General features: G+C 47.7%; 1 long non-coding RNA gene across 1 annotated transcript in view; it reads left to right on the forward strand.

Annotated features, from left to right (window-relative positions):
• Positions 1–211: 211 nt before the first annotated feature.
• The window catches only part of LOC311606026, a 46,166-nt gene continuing 30,068 nt past the window's right edge, over positions 212–16,309 (forward strand). The window contains exons 1-3 of the long non-coding RNA XR_014782166.1: positions 212–914; positions 5,359–7,096; positions 8,809–8,860. This is a non-coding gene — a long non-coding RNA (uncharacterized lncRNA). The remainder of the gene's footprint in view (positions 915–5,358; positions 7,097–8,808; positions 8,861–16,309) is intronic.

A 16,309-nucleotide genomic window follows, 5' to 3' on the forward strand; every position in this document is an offset into this window, starting at 1 on the left:
GTCAGGAAGGACTTTCAGGCCTGCTCTTCAACTGGTTCCTGAGCTGTGGCAACCTTGATGTTCCAGCTCAGCCCCTGCTATCTTGCTGCAGCAGGGAAACGCATCCGTACGGCAAAGGATGTCCAGACCCACATGCAGCAGTCACGGGGCGGCTGCACTCAGAGTCGGGTAGTGCATCCACACCCAAGCTGCAGCGCCTCTCATGCTCTACAGGGGCTGATGGAGCACCCCCTCCAAGGAAGACATCCTGAAGTATATATGGAAAAGCATATACTTTCTGCATCGTTATGTAATTAAGAAAAATGCGCTTTGGGGCCTGGATAGACGACTCAGTGGTTAAAGGCACTTACTGCTCTTCCAGATGAACTGGGTTTTATTCCCAGAACCCACATGGTGGTTATCAACTGTCTGTAACTCTAGTTCCAGAAAATCTGACTCCTTCTTCTGGCCTTCCTTGGCATCGGGCACATACATAGTATACAGATACGCGGGCGAAACACCCCATACACGTAAAATAAAAATAAATAAATCTAAATTACATATAAAGTGTGGAAATTGCACACAGATCCAGCAAAGGCAGCTTCATGAGCAATGGGCACGGAGAGTCTGGCTCCTAGCCCCCCCCTCCCTTGTGGCTCTACTGGGCCACTCCAGTTTGGGCTAATGGGGCATATCCAGGCACAGGCCTTGTGGCGTCCTTCCTTCTCACTGGCTAATTTCAAGGTGGCAGAGAAGGGAGTCAGGAAGTCACCTCCGCTGGTGCCTGCTGTAAACATCAAGCAGGAATCCCAAGGCCAGTCCCACACACAAGGACAGCCTCAGGGTGGCAGGCTGCAGCAGCAGAGAACTGATAGCTAACCTGGAGGAAAAAAGTCCAGCCGGGCTTTCAGACCTGGGCCTCTCAGGCTGGGGAGGTAAAATGTCTGTCCTGGGGGGAGGGGGAGGTTGGCTTTCTCACAGAGGGCCTGTGGTACCTGAGGGTGGTTCTGTGCAGCCCTGGCCAGGCTGTAGCTTCTTTGTACAGTGTGGTCTCGCAGGCTGGGATTGTAGGGTGGTGCTCCAGCACCCCTGCTAGGCAGTTCCCTGCCAGGCCACTCCTAGGAAAGGGGCTGGAGGTTCAGGCATTCAGAAAAGATGGCTGGTTGCCCAGGAACTGGTAAGACGGGTTTGTAGGCTGGCAGCTGCCAAAAGATGCCAGGAGGCCATGGCTAGGAGAAACGCTGACAGGGTGGGCAGAAGGCAGTGTCTGGAACTGGACCTGGTCCCCAGCTCTTCATCAGGCCATCTCTCTTGGGGGGTGCTGCCTTCAGGATGCAGGCCTGAAACTGGCAATCTCTTTGCTATACCTGGAATCAACTCTAAACTTCTGGGATTCTCTCAAGGCCCAGTTCTGCTATAAATACTTGAGAGTGTCTGGGGAAAAGTTGGGACTGAAAATGTTTTCAAACCAGGAGTGTGGCTTGGAAGGTGTGGGCAGTTGTTGTTTATGAAGGCAGTATCTTCCTGTTGTTGAGGTGCAAGTCACTGCCTCACTGTCCATAAATGCTCTCCTTGGAAGCTGCCACAGTTCTTGGAAACCGATGCCACCCTCTGTCGTGTCATAATGCCTAACAGCCCTGCCTTCGCCAGCGCACTTGAGGACTGATGCTATTTGTTGTTCTAGAATAATTTTTTTGAAGAGAGATGAGGATTCCTTGGCCTGTGCTATTAATGGATTCCGCAGCCGAGGAAATGCTTATTTTAGAATATTTGTCTCACTTGCAAGAGATTAAATAAGATGGGTGTGGTGGCTTGTGTGGGTAATCTCAGCATTCGGGGGAGACTGAGGCCGGAGGATAGAAAGTTTGAGGCTAGCCTAGGCTACTTAACAAGAAGAAAAAGTGGCTGCCGCAGAGCAGCCTTCAGTTCTGGGGAAACAAGTTAATGTTTGTGAGGGAAAATCTACGTCAGATGATCTAGCAAGGATTTCCCAACCAGCCAAGCTTCCTCGATACCTCCATATCACGTTTTTCCAGAACCTCTGGAGGGGAGTGCAGAGGCAGCCTGTTTGGGGGTATCCCTGGCTCCGTGCTTCCTTCCTCCACAGAGCAGCCGACCTGCACCAGGCTGAGCATTGCTCTCGCCTTCCTCGCTGGAGGAAAGTCCCCGTGGCCCACTTTCTGAGCAGTGCTTTTCCACTCTTTCGTAATCTCTCACTGTGACCTTGAGGGGCAGGGAGAGAAGGGTTTGGCAGGGCACACTTTATGTGGAGCCAGAGCCCTGGTATCTATGCCTTGGTGTCATACAAAGTGGCTGTGGCCAACATCCTACATCTTTCTGTGCTGGCACCTGCATCCAGGCGTGAGCAGCCGTGTGTGTGTGTGTGTGTGTGTGTGTGTGTGTGTGTGTGTGTGTGTGTGTGTGTGTGATTAGAGAAAGGCACTGAGAAGACAGAGGAAGAGAGAGCCCAAAGAATCAGGTGACTTTTCAAGGCCTGCCTGATAGATTGATTCTCACCGAAGTCAGTGGTAAACACTGGGCATCCCATGCGTGGAAGATAACGATGCTAAGAGCACAGCGAGAAACAGAAGGAAACATTGCCCTGTGAGAGGAGAGAGGGAACTAGAGAGACAAAGTTGAGAGTGTACCACAGGCCAGCTCACCAGCCTGGGGACTCTGGGCAGGAGGGCCAGGCTTCACTCTCAGGGCTGCTGGCTCTGCTCCTCTCTCTGTGGCCTCCCCCTCTCCCCAGCCTGGTCAGGGTGGCAGAGATTTCGCCAGAGCACTTCATCAGATGAAATGAAGGGGAAATCTGATTTGCCTCTAATTGGACCTACTGCAGGCAATTAGGGTTAAGCTGGCATCAGGGGGCTGCCAGATAGGGGGATTTTCAGGGCTTTTTTTTTTTTTTTAAATAATCACAGTCCTGGGAAATTCTGCCAGAACTCAAGTGGCTATAAATCAGGACATTGACGTACAGTATCAATATTTTAAACTAGAACTTTTTTTTTCCTGAAAATAGCCAATGTGTGAGCTGACACATTATGTATGTATATGTATGCCATATACATTTATATATAATAGATAGATGCCACATGGTACATATCACATGTTGTGTATCTTTTAACCATGCACTAATTATTGTTTATTCATTTGGAGAGTGAGATATACATGTGTTTATATATCCTGCACATATACTATAGCTAGGACTGGAGCGAAAGCTCAGTATAGGGTACTTGATTAGCATGTGAAAGGACCTGAGTTCAAGTCTCAGCACTGAAAAAGAAAAAGAAAAAAAAAGTCCCCGTGTACCTATGTATTTATATACACATACTATACATATGTATACTAGATATATAATATGATATATATGTATATATACATATATATATATTATAGAGTATTTTTTTAAAGATGGGGTCTCTTGCCAGGCAGTGGTGGCACATGCCTTTAATCCCAACACTCAGGAGGCAACCTCAGGCAGATCTCCCAGTTCACGGCCAACTTGATCTACAGAGTGAGTTGTAGGACAGCGAGGGCTACACAGAGAAACCCTGTCTCAAAGCAAGAACAACAACAACAACAACAACAACAACAACAACAACAATAACAACAAGAAGTGGTCTCTCATTAGACCCTGAGCTTACTGATTTAGCTGGGCCAGCCAGCCGTCAGGCTCCAGGGCTAACCCTGTCTTCCCACGACCCCTGGGTCTCAGGTCTGAGTGCTTGCACAGGGGTCACATCACAGACTGAGCCGTCTCCCCAGTCCCAGGACCACACATCCATTCAGCATTTACTTTGTTATCTGGACAGCAGTTTGGATACTTCAGATCGGGTGTGTGGAGAGAGAGAGAGAGAGAGAGAGGGAGGGATGGAGGGAGGGAGGGAGGGAGAGAGAGAGAGAGAGAGAGAGGGAGGGATGGAGGGAGGGAGGGAGGGAGAGAGAGAGAGAGAGAGAGAGAGGGAGAGAGGGAGGGATGGAGGGAGGGAGGGAGGGAGAGAGAGAGAGAGAGAGAGAGAGAGAGGGAGGGAGGGAGGGAGGGAGGGAGAGAGAGAGAGAGAGAGAGAGAGAGAGAGAGAGAGAGAGAGAGAGAGAGAAAGCGCCAGTAAGCCTGGTGTAACACTGACAGCTCGTAGTGTTGTAGTTCTTAGGCCACATAAATAAATCTTCCCCTCCCCCTAGGACAGATCCTGCCACCTGCTTTCGTTACAGCAACTGCCATTTCTGTTTCCATTTCTGGTGCCCAGTGACCTCGAAGAGAGCTGTTGAAGAGAAACACACAGATGCGTGGTCTTTATCAGCTGGCAGGAAGCTGCTTAGACCCAGTGTGGCCCCAGTGTTTCTGGTGACAATCGAAGTCTCCTCAGTGACAGTGTTTCTCTCTGGATGTGTTAAGGAGAACATATTTTCTACTATTAACCGTTTTTGGCACTCAGCCACTGCAGCAGAAGCTCTGTATGGAGACCTGCCATGCTGCAGCCTCAGGGCTGGGCTTATCTTGTGAGCTGGGTCCTTCACTGCTATTACCCATGCATAGGCTGACTAACTGCTGTGACCCTCAAGGTGTGCAGACCCTCCTGAAGGAGGGGGAAACATGACATAGCAGGGTGCCCCAACTCCTTTGGTTCTGAAGTAGACTGGTGGCCTTTGTTCGGTTATGGGGCAACTGATGCTTTCCAACAGGTCCAGCAAACCTGTACAGGCAGGCAGGTGCTGGGTGGCCCCATCTGGACAAGAGCTGGTAGGTCCAGGTAGCCAGATACACGAGTACTTTCAAATGTAAGGGTCAGAGTTTATAACTGCTGAGGATGGTAATGAAAACCAAGTCTCTCTCTGGAGCCCTGCTCTGCCTGGGCCTTGAGGGTCTTTGGTGTGGGCAGAACCCACATGAAGACACAAAGTCTGTCTGTCCTTGTGGCACCTTTAGCATAGTGGGCAGGGGGAGAGGGCGGTCCCAACTTCCTTTCCACCAATCCTCAGGGAGCAGATCCACAAGAGCTCTGCATCAATGGCACTAGAGTTGGGTGAAGGAGAGCGGAACCAAGGGTCCTTTTGTGTCTATCTAGCTGTCTGTCTCTATGGTTGCTTTGTTGTAGTTTGTGATGTTGTGATCTAGCTTTGAAGATGTCTGCTTCTTTTGTGCTGTATTAGCAGAATAGCTCAGAAGCTTAGGAATAAAATAAGCTCCTTTACAGCTCCGGAAGCTAGGGAGTTCAAGGTCAGAGGGCCAGCTTCCAATGAGGGGCTTCTTACTGCTTCATCCTCAGGTGCCAAATGTGAGGACCAGCACAGCAAAGGCAAGAGAGAGAAGCTTTTCCTTCCAGAGTGGGCGCTCAGCTCTGAGGGGGCCATACTTACCAACACCCCTTCTTCCAGGCTCAGGGAACATTTTGGAACAGGAGCCAGAACGAATGTAAGAGTTGGAAGAGACTGAGGAGCGCCATGGAACACCACCTTCTGGAGACAGCATTGTTGTCACACTCATGACGTCACAGAAGCTGAGGTCCCCTGCAAAGAACTACACAAGATCAAGCCAGCCAAAATCCTGCCATGGGAGGGAGACATGCCTTTCAGACCCACCCTTTACAAAAAGGCAGTTGGTGTCTGCTAAAGAAAGATTTTTTTTTTGAGGACGTGGCCACTGGCAGGTTTTCCCTGCTTCCATGGGTTGCTTCACGCCTGTGCACTATCGGACTTATTGGGCTATCAAAAAAAAATGCTGATATTGGGAGAAGGACTTGTAGAAGGAATATTGGGGGAGGAGGTGAAGAAGGGAAATAGGAACTGGTCATATTTCATCGGAAACTCATGAATGAAATTCTCAAGAATAAAGAAAATCATATGTGTGTATGTGTAATAGATGCAACTATAAATTAGGAAAAAAAGAGAATTGTCTTATAACAAGTTCATTCTCCTGATGCCTACCCCTCCCCCATGGTGACAACACTAAACTACATACTTCTTACAGGCCTGTCTTCCAGTGCTGTACTGGGATAGTTTCCAATACATGCACGTGGGGACACATTCAACTGGCAGCAACAGTTTGCGACCTCTCCTGGTCTTTTGTTCCCAGCTTGCACTGCTGCTTTGCAGCACCCCACCAGCTTGTCACCAATGAGACACCTATTGGCAGTGAGAAGTGTCCTGCTGTCTGCTTCCCACCCGTGCCCACTTCTCCCCAAACCTAGTTTATGGCCATTGAGCAATGTCACCCCTCAGTTTTGCTGGATTTTTAACGCAGTCACCCCCTTGTATTCCTGGGGAATTGGTTCCACGACCCCTGGGGATACCAAAATCTATAGGAGCTCAAGTACCATGTTTAAAGACTGTACAGATTCCATCGCTCCTCCTGCATGTAAACAGTCTCTACCTTATGTATAATATTTGTCACAACGTGAATAGTTGTTATATTGTTTAGGGAATAATGACAAAGAAAAGGTCACTACGTGTTCAGTATATGTACAACTTTTAAAAATATTTTCGATATATGGTTGGCTGAATTCACAGATATGAAACCTACACACATAGAGCTCTTTCTCTCTCTCTCTCTGTGTGTGTGTGTGTGTGTGTGTCTGTCTGTCTGTCTAGTAGTTGCCAACCCCGTTAGCAGTAGAAAGCATTGACATGCACGTGTAGAAAGGACCACTTAGGTAACCGGCTTTCATGTAGTGGATTCTCTGTTCAGTCATGTATAAGCTCATACTGTATTTTTTTCCCATGAGACGAATGTGGTTTAAGAGGAACGGAAATGCCTGAGGGAATGGAGGAATGGGAGCTTGCTGCCAGGTGGATGATGGTGGGGCAGGGGAAAGCTCACTGCTGGAGGAATGGGTTCAAACTGGTTCCATTGACAGAGTCTCTTTCTGTCTTACAGATAGAAAATCATGGCGACCTCAGTGTCCCCCCCCCCCCTTTTAGGCTCCATGTTCCCTTTAAATATTTCCCCAACTTTTTATCCTTCATCCCTCCATGCCCTGCACTCTAAGATATTTGAAGGTCTCTGGGCTGTAAACTCGACTCGGCGGCTTGTAATTTGTGAGGTCATTTTCTTTGTCTCTCACTAGGTGCTGGTGCTGGGGAAACGAGATGATGTCAGCAAGGAGTGATGCATGAGGTAAGCGGGGAAAACTGCAGCTATATCTCAGTAGCTAAGTGTCCCACTGGTCAGAATGCACCTTTGTGGTTCAGCATCCCCGAAGCTACAGTTAGGTCCATCCTGCCCGGTCAGAGGCTCAGGGCCCGGAGAACTCTCCTGACGTGGTCTCATGGGTCCGCATCCTCAAGACTCCCAGCTTCATTATAATATCATTGTAGTTTTGGCTCCCATTTCTTGTGAGCTTTAAAATAGGATCATGGCAAGAAATTATCTGTACGGGGAGATCTGATCCACTAGGATTTTGTCGGCTGCAGCAGGGTGGGGTAGGGGTGGGGGTGGGGGTGGGGGGTTGTTACCTTACTTCATGATACAGGGCTTAACTCACATATATTCATTTAAAAAAAATAGTTTTTAAAGTCCAGAACACAAAATGTAGTAAGCTGTTATTCCCTGCTTTGGGGTACCCCTCTCCAATACAGGGTACCTTGCAGTGTCTACCTCACTTTGCTAAAGAAGCTTCTGTGTGAACTGTCTCCTACTCTTGGCTGAATTCTTTCCTTTGAGAAGATGAGATTCAAGGAGAGCTCTTTACTTGGTAACAGGCAATGTTTAGATTTGCTGCTGCTTGACTGTGGAATCCTTAGGACTGCTGAAACAGGACAGTGGGTTTTAGGGACTCCCTCCTCGAACAAGAAAAGACACAGGTCTGTTTCTATCACTTAAAACATAGTCCAAGGATAGTCATCTCCTACCCCAAACCCACTTACCTGTTTTTGGGTGGCCACAGCTGAGACTTTCCCATCCTTGGATTTCCTGCATGGATTTTTGCCTGACTCCATCAGAGTTTTCTGTTACCTGAATCCCAGCTTCACCTCTGGCCTCTGCGCCCCGCCCCCACTATCTCTTGGCTCTGTGCTCTGTAATCTGTACACGGCGTGTGCCCACGGCCATTCAGTGAGTCTCCCAGACCCTATCATGTAGACCTGGCTGCCTGCCTGCTGAGGAGAGGGATTCTAGAGGGTGCCACAGATCAGCTTTTGGTTTTTTAAATTTCAATGTATTTTTAAAAGTTCATTCACTTTATATGCCAAATGCAGCCCCTCCCTTGTCTCCTCCCAGTCCCACCCTCCCTCCCTCTCCCCTCCCCCATGCCCCTCTCCTAGTTCTCAGAGAAGGGGAGCCCTTCTCCTCTGTCAACTGACCCCAGACCACCAAGTCTCATCAATACTGCCTGCATCTTCTTCCTCTATGGCCTGGTAAGGCACCCCGCCAGGGGGAAGTGATCAAAGTGCAGGCAAGTGAGTCCATGACAGCCCTAGCTCCCCTTACTAGGGGACCCCTATGGAGACTGAGTTGCCTATCAGCTACATCTGAGCAGGAGGCCAGCCCTTTGACTCTGTACCCTCAACTCCTAGCGAAGGCTCCTTAAACTTTGCGCAATCCATCCAGAAAACAGAGCTTCATTGTTTCCATCAACACAACGCCTAGAGGTACTGAATGTAACTGTCATGCATTTTTTTCCCTCGTGACCAGAAAGAGCTAATGTCCTGCTCCCTGGGACGGGGCAGCTGGTCTGGAGAGTCAGTTGCTGACTCTTTTCCTTTTGAATCCTGTTAGCTTTCACCGAGTTTTCTGCCCATTTGGCAGGCCTTGGGGGTGTGGTTAGCATCACTGAGGAGTATGTGGGGTGAGGCACACATCACACATCTTATCTTTCTCTTTTTGCATAGCCTCATACCTGGCTGAGCCTTGAAATTTCCAGTTTACCTGGGACAGGTCCAGGTGAGTGACAGAGCTTTGAGCTAGAGCCAGATCAGACTCGCTAAGCCTTTGCCTCCCAGATCCCTCCAGATAAAAGCTGTTTGCATCAGTCAGATGAACAAAATGGTCCTGCTGCTTTGTCTAAAGCAAGGACTTGGTCTATATCTTTGGTATAGGTCTTGGGTCTTAGCCTGCTTAACACCCTCAGTGTGAGGGGCTAAGGTGTTATGTGTCCACTAGGGTGGCAGAGTTCCCTTAGGACCTGAATGCTTTATTGCTGGACCACAGGTAAATGGGCGTTAAGGAACTAGGCCTCAGCCATCAACAAACTCTTCTCACCCCTACGTAGTGCACCGAGGTGAAAGGCAGGCCAGGCCGCACAGATTAACAGCCTTACATAATGTACCAGCTTGTTCACGGAGATTAATTACCAAATGCTCACTCTTACCCAAATTTTGGTGTACTGGTTCAAATTTCTTTTTTTCAAAAAAAGTCTGTTAGTATCTGTCTTTGTGTTTCTGTAGTTGGGACCTGTGGTAGGAGTTCATGCGTTGTGTGGTGGCAACGCATATGTATAGCTGGCTTGTGTGGGTTCCTTCCGAGGATTTTTTAAGGGTGCTAGGGATTGAACCTATCAGTATTTAGCAGCAGAGCATCTTGGTGGGTCCTGGCCAAGGTATGTCTCAAGGATCATACTACGCAACAGATCTCACGTAAGGGATTTATTTGGGGTAGGGGTGAGGGTGTGAAAGGCTGTCTCAGAGTGGGGACATGAGAGAGATAGACAGACAGACAGACAGACAGGTTAGGATATATAGAGAAAGAACAAGAGAGCCATCTGGGATGGAAGGTGAGGGGATTTAAAGGGTTGGTGACTAGTGATGACGTAGCTTCCGGAGCCTGAGGACAGGCTGGGGGTAGTGTACGCCCACTAACAAAACCTGAGTCCCGGCACCTTCTAGGCAAGTGCTCTACCACTAGGTTGCACCCCCAGCAACCTACTAGCTGATCTGCCATGGTAGAAATGTTTACACCAGGGAAATTGGCAAACACTACTGCCATAAGCAAAAGAGGGCCTGAGTGAATGTGTTAAGTGTGTTTTGTTGGCATGAGCACAGTCATATCACTCAGACCCACAGGAGTCGGAAAAGCCTTCCTCTGGTCTTTGTATAATGATGGTGTAGTGTACAGAAAGCATCAAGGGTGTTCTCCCTCTCCCAGATGTTTACAGTTTGAGACTCTCCCCTGCAGAGACCTCCCAGGGAGACTAGCTAACTCCTCCTCATCTTGATGTATATAATAAACACGCCGAGTTAACACGTTGAGTTTCCAGGACTAAACTGTGCTGCATACACCAGGGTGTTCTTCCTCCTTTTCCTTCTAGACCCAGCTTACCAAGGGACCACTACCATTGGCTCAGAACTGAGCAACCTGGGAGGGATCACAGATGGTTATTTTCCTGTTTTTTTTATTTTTTTTAAACTCTTGTATTTTGTCACTGAATGATTCATACCGGAGCAAGAAGAGAAACCTATATTAAAATTTGAAGTAGTTCTTGCTAAAATGAAGAATTTTGTGAGGAAAGCCCTGCCTGGTGGTGTAAGCCTGTAATCCCAGATATCTGAGGGGCTGAGGCAGGAGGATCGCAGGGAGAAGACCTGCCTAAGCTGCAGGGTGAGTGGAAGCCCAGACTGAGCAGCTTAGTGAGACCTTGCCTTAAAGTCACAGGTAAGAAGAGGGTTGGCAATATGGCTCGTGGTAGACATCTTATCTAGCTTGCATGAAGCCCTGGGCACCGCCCTGAATACGAAAAAGAGCTACGTGATGGGAAATCTTCCAGTCTCGGGAAGGAGACATCAATACCCAGGCACTATGAAGATGCTGCTGGTACTTGGCTGGGATACAACCAGTGAAAAACAACAGGGGAGAAGCAAGTCCACCACACTGCACCTGATGCTCAGCTACGGACTGTCTCTCCTGGCTCTCTTCAGACTCAGGCACATGGGAAGGAGGCTTGCTGGGCCCGGAGTTGTTACCATTAGATTCTCCTTCCCATCCTAGGACAAAAGCCACCGCCTTGCTTCATGGTGAAATATCTGTGGAAGAATGGTTAAGTGGCTGGTGTTTAAGCCCTCCGCATCTTTCAGGGTCTGTTGCTTAAAGGCCCTGAGGCGAACACTTGAGAACAAAACAAACCACTGTAGTAAAAGGAGGACATTTGAGATTCTTTTCCCTTTAGTGGCATAAGGCTGTGAGCAGTCATTGTGCAAAAGGAGCTGAAGTGGAACACCCCCCTCCCATCTCTATTCCATTTTCCTATGAAGAAACGAGACATCTTCATATCTTCTCAGCCGCCATTGTCAGTTTGTACTTCTTGTTGTAGCCCCTCTCATGAAGAGAGAGGGACAGGCTTCTTTGGAGACAAGAGGAAGAAGAAGAAGAAGAAGAAGAAGAAGAAGAAGAAGAAGAAGAAGAAGAAGAAGAAGAAGAAGAAGAAGAAGACCCAAGGTGACATCTGAGGTCTAAATGGCTGGGAGGGAGCAGCTTCACAAAAACTTGGAGAAAGGAGAGACATAGAGCTGTATCCTCTCTGTCCCTTGGCATGAAAGAGGGGGCAGGTGATGGGACAAGGCACAGAGAAGATGCCAAGCAGCCACAGAGTAGCCAGGCAGCTCTGGGGCCCTTGTCAGCCTGAGCAGGCATGTAGTTTTGTAATAAACAGGCCTTGAGTCTCTCACTTTGGTGAGGCAACTGGAGACTCCTCAGGCATTCCAATTAGCAGATATTTTCATTTTATAAGCAGTTCCAGCTAGGTGTAGTGCACCTGTGATCCCAGTACTCAGAAGGCTAGGGTAAGAGAGTCCTGAACTTGAGGCCAACCTGGGCTGCATAGTCAGTTACAGGCTTGTCTGTGATGTGCAGAGTGAAACCCTGTCTCACAAAAATACCAACCAACCAACCAACCAACCAACCAAAACTAAACTCTCATCCATAGATAAATGGATAAAGAAACTATATTCATAATGAAATATCAACCATTTAAGAGAGTGGAACCCTCTCATTTAACAATGTGGATGAAATTGAAGGATACTACGTAAAGTGAAAAAAGCCACACATAGGATGACAAACAATCTCATTCATTTGTGGAGCCACAGAAAGTTGATTCAGCTCTATGAGACAGCAGCTTAAGACACTTGCCACCAAACCATATGAACTGAGTGTCTTCTGGGGGACTACATGTCGGAAAGAGATAATTGATTCCCACAAGTCATTCTCTAACTGCCACTTAAGTGCTTAGCAGGTGTGTGAGTGCGCGTGCGCACACACACACACACACACACACACACACACACAGTAACTTGTGTCCCATAAAAAATGATTCACAAAATAGGATAGTTGTGTGACAGCTACAATATTTAGGGAGGGTGGAGGGAAAGGGGACATCAGGTCCCCCCCCCAAAAAATAGCCGGCCAGAGTGAAATGCAAAGCACTCCAACTATGATGTATAATGCACCAGTGTTTTTTAAGGATTTAGAAAAGAGTTGAACATGGTGGTCCATGTCTGCAGTCCCAGCTCTCAGGAGGCGGAGGCAGAAAGGATTACAGTCAGTTAGAGACTGCCTGGTACATACAGTAAGTCCCAGGCCAGTCTGAGCTTGCCTGTCAAAACAACAACCATGGCAATGACAAGAAGAAGAAGAGGGGAGTTCAAAGCTCCCAATCACAGGGCATGATAACTGTTTATGGAAAGGGATGCATACTTGCACTCATTACAAACCACGCTGTGCATCAGATTACCACACTGGACCCCATAAAAGTGGCAAGTGCTGTATGTATGTCAAGTTAAAAAAAAAAAGAAGACAAACAAATAAACAACCCAAAGTGTTTATAGATAGATAAAGTGCTCTAGAGATGGTGGATTTAGTAATGTCCCAGGTATATTCTTCACAATTAAAATAAGATACAGTACTGCCTCCCTTCCACCCACACATCCGTACCTCTCACAGCAGTTCCTCCTACCTCCCCATACACAGGCTCTGGACCTGAATCCCAGGGTTACAAGTTCCCATCAATTTCAAATGGCACCTAGATCATCGACCTGATGAGATGTCTTGGGTACCAATATTATATTGGGGACTGAGGGAGTAGGCATCTCTAACTGGCTAGTCTGTTTACCTAGGAAGTACAGAACATCTAGAGCCTGTGTTGGGTCACCCAGTGGTGTTGCTATGAGGGCCATGCATCATAAGGGAAGGCTTGACTGAAGTGTTTGCTGCAATTCAGGGTCGGGACTTTTCTCTCTAGACTCATTTTAATCCTCTGTAACATCCAAATTGCTCTTGGAAGGGCCCTTGGCATGTGCTCTGACACTTGAATCTCAGAGAGAAAGAGAGAGAGGTAAGGGAGGGGTGGAGGGAGGAGGGAAGGAGGGAGGAAGGGAGAGGGACTTCAGAAATAAAACAAGCTCTGGTCTGCCAGAGGAAAGAGAGGTAAGTGATCTCTTGAGAGCAGAGGCCAGAGGTCATTCCTTGAAGAGCCTTGGATGCCATTTCAGTGAGTGTCACTGCTGGTCAGGTGCTGGTGAAGAGCCTTAAAGGAATTCTGAGTCGGAGAACAACATGATCACACTTAACATTTTGAAATGTCTCCACTCATGGTAAGTGGGAAAAGGGACACTGGCTTAGTTATCACGGGGGCTGGACTGGGCTACTTCAAGCAGTAGTGGCTTACATAACTAAGGCGTTCTGGAGGGAGGATTCCCAGGCCTGCTTATCTGAGAGGTGTTGGCCCAGAGTCGCCCAGGAGGCCACCATGAAGATCCTGGCAGAGGCTGAAACACTGGAGGGCCTGGCAAGGGCCAAGTCCATTTCTAAGTGGCTTACTCTCATAGTGTCCAAGTAAGAGACTGTTATTGCTCCTCTGTACAGGAGCCCAGACATAGGTTCTCAGCCACCAGGCACATACCTTCAGGGGTAGTCATGCATGCTTGTGTGGGGAAAACTGCCATCTTGTAGATGCCTGTGCCCTTTAAATGACTGTCAACATGCTTTTCAAAGTTGAGGTTTGTTTGTTTCAGGTAAGGAAACAGAGTCACTCTGATTTAACTCTTCTTTGATGGCCTAGAATAATCTGTATTGAATTATCACACTAAATATTGTATGCACAGCTTTGCATCCATATTTAAAAAAAAAAAAGCAGGCTGCGGTGGTACATACCTTTGATCCCAGAACTCGGGAGGCAGAGGCAGGTGGGTCTCTGTGAGTCTGAGGCCAGCCTGATCTACATAGTGAGTTCTAGGCAAGCTAATGCTACAAAGCAAGACCTCATTTTTCTGGGTTTTTAAATTTTGATTCTTTGTGAGTTTCACATCATGTACCCTAGTCTCACTCTTATCACCCTGTCCCCTCATATCCACCCTCCACACTTGAAACCTCCCCACCAAGAGAAAATAAAAACAAACAAACAAAATAAATAAATAAAACAACGCATAGAAAACATCTTGTTGTGGAAGCTGTAGTGTGTCACAGTGTGTCCCACAGTATATCCTTTTGTCCGCACCTCTTCACTTACAAATTTTCATTACAATGAGTCATTAGTCTGGTTCCAGGTCTCTGGCTCCTGTGACATCACCAGGATTGGATCTTCATCAGGACTCCTCCTGGTCATCCTGTTGTTGCCCTGTGTCAAAGAGATCCTGCAGCTTTGGATGAGCAGGCCAGGCCCTCTCTTCAACTCCAACGGTTCACAGATGATGTAGATTTGGGGTGGGTCAACTCAAAGCTCAGGCCTGGGTGGTAGCTGAGCCGGTCAGCCTCCCAGCTGTCTCTCCACTTAACACTGACTCTCCTGGAACTCATGCGCAGACCAAGCTAGCTGTGAACTCTCAGAGACCTGCCTGCTTCTGCAATGCTACGGCATCTGCACCAATGCTACAAAGCAAGACCTTGGTTTTTGTTTTGTTTTGCATTTTTCTTTAAAAGGCAATATTTAAAGAAGCATGACCTGACCAGAGCATGCTCAAGAATGTGCCCGCCTCTCCATGTGTCTCTGTCTGTCTCTCCTATGTGAATACACACAAATGTCCTCAATAAAAGCCCCATCCTCTTTGTCTGAGGAGGCATTGCTATTGAGAGTAATCTCTAAGGCCAGCTCTGGTGACGGACGCCTTTAATCCCAGCACTTGGGAGATTGAGTTAGGCAGACCTCTGAGAGTTCAAGCCTAGCTTGGTCTGCATAGTGAGTTCCAGGACAGTCAGGGCTATGTAGAGAGACCCTGTCTCAAAAATTAAAAATAAAAAACAAAATAAACAAAAACCTAGCTATAATCTCTAGTAGACCTTTCACACTCTGATCTCTTGATTCTGTTTCTCTTCCTTGCATTCACCAATAGGAGTCCCCGGTACATCCAATTACAACCACTTGAGTGGTACCTAAGATGGATGATCTATGAGAGCTAAGCAAAAGTGGCAGTGTGCTTTACAACCTGACCTTTTAGTCACATTGTGTATACTAGGGAAAGCCATTCAATTTATCTCTCATGCAAGAATAAAGGGATTAGACTTGACCTTTCCAAAGAAATGGGTTGAAGAAGCAGTTGGTGTAATTTAGACATCTCTTCACTGAGGATTTAAAATAAGAGATTGTTATGAGCACGTGCATGTATGTGTGTGTGTGTGTGCACGCATGCCAGTGCACATGTGTGAGAGAAACAGAGACAGAAAGTGAGACACACAGACAGAGAGATAGAGACAGAGAGACAGAGACAGACAGAAAGATACAGATAGAAATTGAAGTTGTCATTAACTACAGTGTATCTAAAGTGGGGCAATATGGAAAAGAGGCGACCTGTAGGAGGATGAGTGAGGTCAGGGCATATATTACGTGTGCATTGTGAGGGCTGTAAGCACACAAGCTACGTTTGTAAAAGAGATGGCCTTGGAAAAGGGGTAGTAGAGAATTTCCCCAAAAGTCAGCTGTTGGGAGGCCACTTACTAATGCTGCCAGGCAAGACGCAGGGCTTGGGGAGTATGGGATCGTGTCTCTTGTTGTGGCTGTGTGGTTTTTGTGGTTATTGCCCACGTGACAACCTCCAGCAGAATGCAGCTGCAGGTTCACAGTGGCTTTACTTCCACGCCTCAGTTCCACCTTCTGAAAACCAGGCATACAATTACCCACCTCAGATAGCTACAGGACTAAACGGCACAGTGCTTCCACATACTTTGCAGAGCTCACAGGAGTTAATAAGAGCTCAATGAGAGGTGGTTATTGACGTTAGCAAATGAACCCCTTGGCTAGAGTTTAAGGGTGTGGCAGACAAGAGTGGTGAGACAAGAGTTTACTGAACAGGCTGTGAGGACTCGAAGGATTTTTGACCTGGAGGGGCTGAGAGCCTCGCTGAGAATCCTAGTGAGCAAGTGGATTGTAAGGCTTGTATGTGGACACCCGGCAGCTCTGGCTGTCTTCATAGG

The sequence above is a fragment of the Acomys minous genome (genome assembly GCF_964271855.1).
Source record: "Acomys minous genome assembly, chromosome: 9".
Classification (NCBI taxonomy): domain Eukaryota; kingdom Metazoa; phylum Chordata; class Mammalia; order Rodentia; family Muridae; genus Acomys; species Acomys minous.